Below are 6964 nucleotides of genomic sequence, written 5' to 3' on the forward strand. Positions count from 1 at the left end.
GCAGGACTTGCTCGGCTTTCACCCGGGCTCTACTACCGGAAGTCATTTGATAAATCTCAAGCAGGCCTTTCTAACCTTTATTGCTCGGCAGAGAATTGCAAACCTTCTAACTGTGCTCTAGACAGACTTGAGGGTTGGGTTTTATTTTAGGGCCCGGCGAAATGGAAGTAGCCACTTTAGGGGCTCCTCTGTGGTCTAGCTCCCCCACCCCCGCTTCCAGCAGCGTCTTCCTGAGACCATCACCTCGCCCAGTAAACCGATTCCCACCCACCCAGCCCCAGGAGACCTTCTGCCCGGGGAGGCCGCAGACAACCTGTGGCTGGAGGATTACCGCGCGCCCCTGCGGCAGGCGGCGGGGAGAGAATCTCTCGGGAAACTTTTAGGACCGGCGGGGGTGGGGCGCATGATTTATGACCCTGATCAACTTTTTAGGAAGCAGAAATTAACCTGAGGGGGATTAGGCGAGCTTTGAAGTTCACGGTTTTGTTTTCCTTCAACTCAGCCTTTCGATCAAACAGTTCTTATTTCCTTTTACCCACCACCTCCTCCTCCTTGGGTCTCTCATCACCCCATTCCTATCCCCCAGCAACCCTTCCTGTACAGATTTTCATAATTTCAGGTAGAAATATCTCCAGACCAGCGACTTAAGCTCCTGACTGTGACCTAGCTAGCTATCAAAGACATTCCACACCCCGGCCTTCTTGGAATCGTGTCTCAAGTTTGAAACTTGTATTTATATTTGGAGGTCAGAAGTAGCAAACTTGTATCCACCCCCCCACCCCCCACCCCTTGCTTTTTCTCGCTTATTCCACCCTTGGAGACTGGTATTATCCCGAAGAAGTGCGGCCATTGTAGCACGGTCAGCGCCTCTGTGGGTGACCGCTAACTTCTTAGCGTGTTCTCTAAATCCTGTGGGTTTGGGCCGAAAATTCAAATACAAACATGAAAGACCTGCCTTGCCACCCTACACTCTTACCTTGGCCCCCTTTATTTCTATACCCCCAGACTCCCCTCCCCTTCAACTGCAGGTCTCCAAGGGGAATCCGTCTCCTGCGGCTCTTTCCCGCAGGCGCCTGCTGAAAAGGCAATTTCCTTAGGGGTGTGGTTGGGGAGAGAGAAAAACATAAACCAGGATTGTTTGGGGTCTGAAACCATCCAAGTTTTATTGCATCCGCTACAAAGTCAACTAACTCTTAATGAGCATCCAAGCGGAAAAAGGCCGAGGTTTACTCCATGTTAAGGCGGGGGAAGGAAGGGGTACTTTGTTTATTTCTTTCTCTTGCAACCAAAGGTTGCAACACCTTCTCCAGAGGCTCTTCCCAACGCCAAGAATACAGGCACGAAAGTGGAAGGCATCAGGTTTCAGCTCCCTGAGTGATCGAAGATCATTCGGCCACGAGGACCTTCGAAGTTGGCCCTGTCTACAGCTTGTAATGAAAAGGATAATCTGTCTTGTAATAAAAAACAGGACCCACACAAACAAACCCGGTATCCAACCACCTTCCACTGCGCCGCACTCTTCCTTAATAAGGGCCAGTGACAAATATTGCCATCCAGTTCCACCCCAAAAAGAGGAAGCAGTAGATCTTCCTTTTAATAACTTCCCAAAGTGTTACAAATAATAAAAGAGACGCATAAATCATCGCGGGGGCGGCTGAATGTGGACCACGGAAGGATTTACTCCCCTCAATGCTTGACTTTCAACCGCGCTCTCATTGGCTGTTTTTTGTAGCCCGGCCCCCAAACCCGCCCTCTTATTGGTCCATCAGGCGGGGTGACGCACGGAAAGGGCGTGGGGTCGGTACGGGCAGGAGTCCATCAACGCGCATGCGCCTTGTGGCGTGAGTGTGTGATTGACAGCAGGGGCTGTGCGCGCGTGCGCGTGCGTGGGTATGTGCGTGTGAGTGTGTGTGGTGGGAGGGTGATGGTGGTGATAGTGGTGGCGATGAGTGCTCGAATTGAAGCTGCTTCTTCTGGTTCGGTGGCTGTAGTCCTCTTTGCGGGCATTTTCCGCTGAGTCAGAAGGGCTGACAGTTAGAGACCCGGCACTCACTGGCTGGGGAGACCGTCTGGAAGCGATTTACTGAGGAGGGTCTCTAGCAGCAGGTTGATTGGGGAGGGAGTGAAGAGAAGTGGAAAGGCATGCATGCTTTCCTGGGTCTGAAGAAGATAAGTCAAAAACTCTCAGGAAGAGATTTAATTCTACTACTTTGTCGTTTGTGCGTTTCTTGTAAAGCACACAGTCATGATTCGTATTAAAGCTGAGCCCTCATAAGCAACTCACACCTCACTTCCTCTCAGATTGACACATTCGGTTCGGTCCCCCAGCACACAGGTACACACATATCTTAGCCTCCTGTAGTTATGCAAACCAGCAACTCAGGGCGAAATTTCAAGACTCGGAACACAGTGATAATCCTTAACTGGAAGGAAAAAGGAGTAAAAGGGATAAACGAAGGAAGAAGAAAAAGAAAAGAAAACTTGTAGCAACCAATAAAACAATAGTGTTATAGATACCGAAGGAAAAAACCCACTGGCTACTGAATGTAAAATTTGAAATTAATTTCCCAATCAGGTCAATGCCGCAGGAGCAGTTCCAATTTATTCCAGTGCTTGTTAACGCCTGGTACAAAATTCTTCAGAGACGAGAGCTGGCTTACTGGAGAGCAGAAACATTTCTCCGTTGCCCTGTTGCATCCAAATTCTCGTTTCGAAGTTTCTTGGGAGTGCTGGAGCTGGGCAGGAGGCTGGAGAGTTTTCTCCTATTATAAAGTGTTAGGTCGTTGGTTTGTGTTTGCACGTATTTTAGGAAGATAATAAAGGTCTTACAGCTGTGCACATATTTTAAGTTACACTGGCCCTAGATGAATTTTGTAGCTGGTAAATAAAAGCTTCGGTTTTACGAATTCTGAAATTTAAAACTTGTAATTACCTCTTCGCGGGCCCTATTTTTTTTTTTTTTTGTTCTTATTTTGAGGTGTTTCTGTGTGGGAAGAAATGCACAAATACAAGCATTACAAAATCTCCAAGTACTATCCTGTGTGTGCACAGTAAATAAATAAAAAGAGCAGAGTGGTGGAAACATGGGACTGTTAAAATAACGTTCCTCTAAATCCCCGTGGTGTATTTTTTCTTCTGAATAAGTTCTTTCAGCCTGCCTAAGTATTCAGTCATGTTTTAAAACCCACAGTAATTTTATTTAGAAACCCCATGTTCACCTTTAATTTTAAAATTCCTATTTATGACATGAATTATTAGCAACCATTCTCTGTATTTCACAACCATTCTCTGCATTTTAATATGCTTTTTACAATTTATATATTTAAAGCAGCAAACATGAAATAAAGTTAGTAAACCAGGTTTTGATAGCTGCTTATTTTTGTTTAATCGAACGTATTTTATTAGATAAACATACACTTTAATTTATTTAAAAATAAACAGCAAAATAATACTTTTCTTTCGCTTTGCTAGAACAAGGTGATTTTTCATTCTTCTCCGTCCGATTCTTTCTCTTCAGCAGCCACAAGCGACTGACGAGCTCCTACGGGCCAGAGGACTGGTATGCAAATTTCAGATGATTGACACATAAGGTAGAAACCAATCACGCTGGAGTAGGTTGCTGATTGGTTGACAAATGTTTGACGTAAAATTGACGTTTTAAAAGCCTAACAGCCAATCAAGGCAATACATGCAAATAAAGGAAGGAATCAGATTACCAGCGGCTGGAAAAACTTGAGTGCGCCCTCACGTGTTCAGTGGTGGATATTGCACAGACGCCTGCACGGTAAATAAATGCAGCAAAATGTTCAACCCCCCAGTTTGCCTTCGCCGTTCCCAAACTTTTATGTCACTGAACTATAATTATCCATCTTAAAAACCCAAGAGTTAGGTCGTGCACATATATGATGGTTTAGCTTAGAAATCCATGTCATGTAACGGTGGACTTCAACCGCACACAATTTTCCTCTCATTTTTACCAACACAGGGAATCTCTGTCTTCAAATTAATCCTTGGAGAGGGAGGCTGTTTCCCTCCTTGGTTTCAAAAGCACAAGATTTACAAAGCCTTTCCAGGCACAGATGGTCAATAAATTTAGCTTCTTCAGCGAAATTCCGCGTGGCACCGCCAGATGGCACAAGGATCGCCTTCTAATCTCCGTATCCCGCCGATCCCTGTACCCCGCACGTAATTTAGAAAAACTGAAAACCAAACACTTTTATATTTCATAGCTAAATGAACTGAGAAGGTACTAGCACTCTTAAGGAGCTCCATATTACGAAAATAAGTTTTGTTGGTCGTTGCTTTGATGTGAAACTTCCTCTTGAGATTTTTGTCCAAGGAACGTTTTTCTTCAATTAAAATATTCATCCAGTTAATTTTTTTGAAAAAACATTTCCTTAAAGTGTGCACCATAAGCGCAGCACGACGCCAAATGAAAAGGTTAAGAATAAAAGGGTTAAAAAGAAGGTTAAGAAGTGTTGTGTTCGGCTTCCTAGGGATTAAAATGAGACTGAGGGTGAACCTAAACTCTGTGAGCTTGGCTGGACCAGTGGGGCCGAGGTCGGATCAAGCTGCTTTTAGAGCAGCGTGGCTTTCTAAAACAATTCTTTTCGGAATCTCAATTACAGATAGAAAAGACTTTCCATCCACAAGTCTCTGTAATCAGAGGCAGCGCCTTTGCCAACCTGCACAGTGGTTTTGGGGAGTGGACCCTGGAAAGCACTGACCTCCACTTCTCATGCCTTTGACTTTATATGTTTTTCTGTTTATCAAGAATAGAGATGTTCGGCTGCCCATACTTCAAGGCCAGACTTAGAACTAATGGTACTGACACGGAGAAGGGAGGATAGAAGAAAATATCCAAGTAAAGTAACAAGGAAAGCCATTTACAAGTTGATTCTCTCTTCCTGGGAAACTTTTCTTCACTCCTTTATACAAGCAGGACAGTTGTACATTTACTTTCGACCACTTTACCCCATAATCTTGCATTTTAGAATCGCAGTTAAAAATATATTTTAAGTTGGCATACTTATTTTAGAAAATCTTTCTGAAAATAGCCTTCACCTTACAAAAAGGGGGCTCCATTAACTTTATGGCTTGGCTTTGTCGACTTTTGTTTGGGCAGAAAGTAATGGTTAGGGTACTCAAGTGAACTCACATCTCCCTGGGCATCCTAACTGTGAGTAGTTGTCCAGTCTTATACCATATTCCTTGTGCACGTTTTCACCAACTCCCGTTTCTAGTGATAAAGCTGTAGGTAGGAAAACTCATCACAGCCAGCCAAGTATATATGTACAAAATTTGAATAAAATTACGTTTTACTTTAGAACTACCACTTAGGATTTCTTAGTTCAAGTTGAAACCATATGTTTATTTTATTTCACTATTTGCACACCCCACTCCCCCAACTGATGTTTGATCAGAGAGCATCATACAGAAGCTAATGGAAAAGCCAAAATTTTAGGGAGAGCTTATTTCTTTTAGGTATTAAGAATGATGAGGAGAGGCAGAGAACTCAGCAAGGAAACTCTCAGGTCATTTAGAAGAAAATCTTGTTTCTGAGCACATTCTCGCTGCTCTCTTAATGTTTATTTTCCGAGCTGCAAAAAAAGAGAAGCAAATTGTGTTTAAATAGAGGTGGGACCTAGGGGTTCCTAGGCTTCTCTGGGGATCTCTGGGAGCTAGTGTCTAAGTTTCTTTTGCTTCCAACCGCGTAAAAGCAGGCCCAAAGGTGCGAATGTGGCGCCCCGCGTGGACAGCAGCGTTCTCGGGCTGGGCGGGTCCGCGTGGAAAAGGCCCGGGGCTTGCGCGGCAGGCGCTCAGGGCAGCGGTCCGCCGGGGCGAGGGATACCCAGCTCTCCCAGGAGTTCAATTCCCGGCACAAAGGTGGGCAGAGAGCGGGAAGCGGCATGGCCACTGTCTCCGGAGCCCAGCCCGCGCGGGCAGTGGAGGCTGGCCTCCCCCTGCCCCCGTTCCTCTCTCCCCTTTCAGGGCCTCTTCCGGTCTGAGCCTTGGGAGTCGGTTTCCCCGTCGAAGTGATTTCGCCCGAGTCCGCCCGGCGCGGCTGTAAATCACCCCCCGCCCCGCATCGCACCACCCCCCGCCCCCGGCCGCTCTCTGGAGCCGGGGCGGGGGCGCGGGGACGCCGGGAGGCGCAGGGCTGGGCTCGCGGCCACCCGAGGCCCGCGGCCGCAGCTGGATCGGCCGCCTCCGGCGCGGCGGCGGGGGTTAAACGCTGTGAATCAATCAATCAGCCCACGCCGCCCTCCCTGAGACCCGGAGCGCCGCCCGCCGGGCCTGCTTTGTGTCTCGCCCGCCTGCCGGTCCGGGGCCTAGGAAGCCGGGCCAGGCCGCGGCGGGGCCCCAGGGGTGCGGCGCGTTCCTACCAGGGGCCGAGGTGGTCTGAGAGCCGCTCCACCCAGTCCCACCCGGTAACGGGGACAATTAAGGCCTCTGACAAGGCTGTCGCTCTGATTGCCCCCTCATGTGATCACTCCCTCGTGGCTTCCAACAGAGTAAGGCCGATTGTCCTCAATCTTTCCTGGCAGCTTGAACCCCCAAGCCTGTCATCCCCAAAGACCAGAGTGGCCCGGGTTATGGAGATCAATCCACAGCAAGTGGACACCCCGAGCAAGTCACCGTCTTTCTCGGCCTCTGTTTCTTGTCTGCAAAATGAAGCGGCTGTTAGGATATGCATCGTTTGCCCAGCTCTAATGAATTTTTGTTTGGGGGTGGAGAAGCCTTAACTCTTTTGACTGGGTGTATTTCCAGAAGTTCCTTTCCCTCAAGTTTATTATTCCTCCTGTCCCCACACTTCTGGACACCCCAGCTGGCACCGGAGAGCTCCAGGCGGAGGGCAGGACCCATTTAGCCTTCCAGCTGAACCTTTGGTCCATATATGTTTCGGAGACGCCACCAGGGGGCGATAGAGCCCAAGGATAGAGCAGCAAGGCTCCCTAAGGTC

At 47.7% G+C, this 6964-nt stretch overlaps 1 long non-coding RNA gene across 1 annotated transcript; it reads right to left on the reverse strand.

Moving 5' to 3' along the window:
* Window positions 1-1600: 1600 nt before the first annotated feature.
* LOC122437782 lies at window positions 1601-3552 on the reverse strand. Its single transcript, XR_006268404.1, has 3 exons — window positions 3453-3552; window positions 2933-2983; window positions 1601-2423 (listed from the first exon to the last, which is right to left on the reverse strand). It is a non-coding gene; the product is annotated as an uncharacterized LOC122437782 (long non-coding RNA).
* Between the last annotated feature and the right edge of the window lie 3412 nt (window positions 3553-6964).

This window comes from Cervus canadensis, chromosome 3 (genome assembly GCF_019320065.1).
Source record: "Cervus canadensis isolate Bull #8, Minnesota chromosome 3, ASM1932006v1, whole genome shotgun sequence".
NCBI classification, from domain to species: Eukaryota; Metazoa; Chordata; class Mammalia; order Artiodactyla; family Cervidae; genus Cervus; species Cervus canadensis.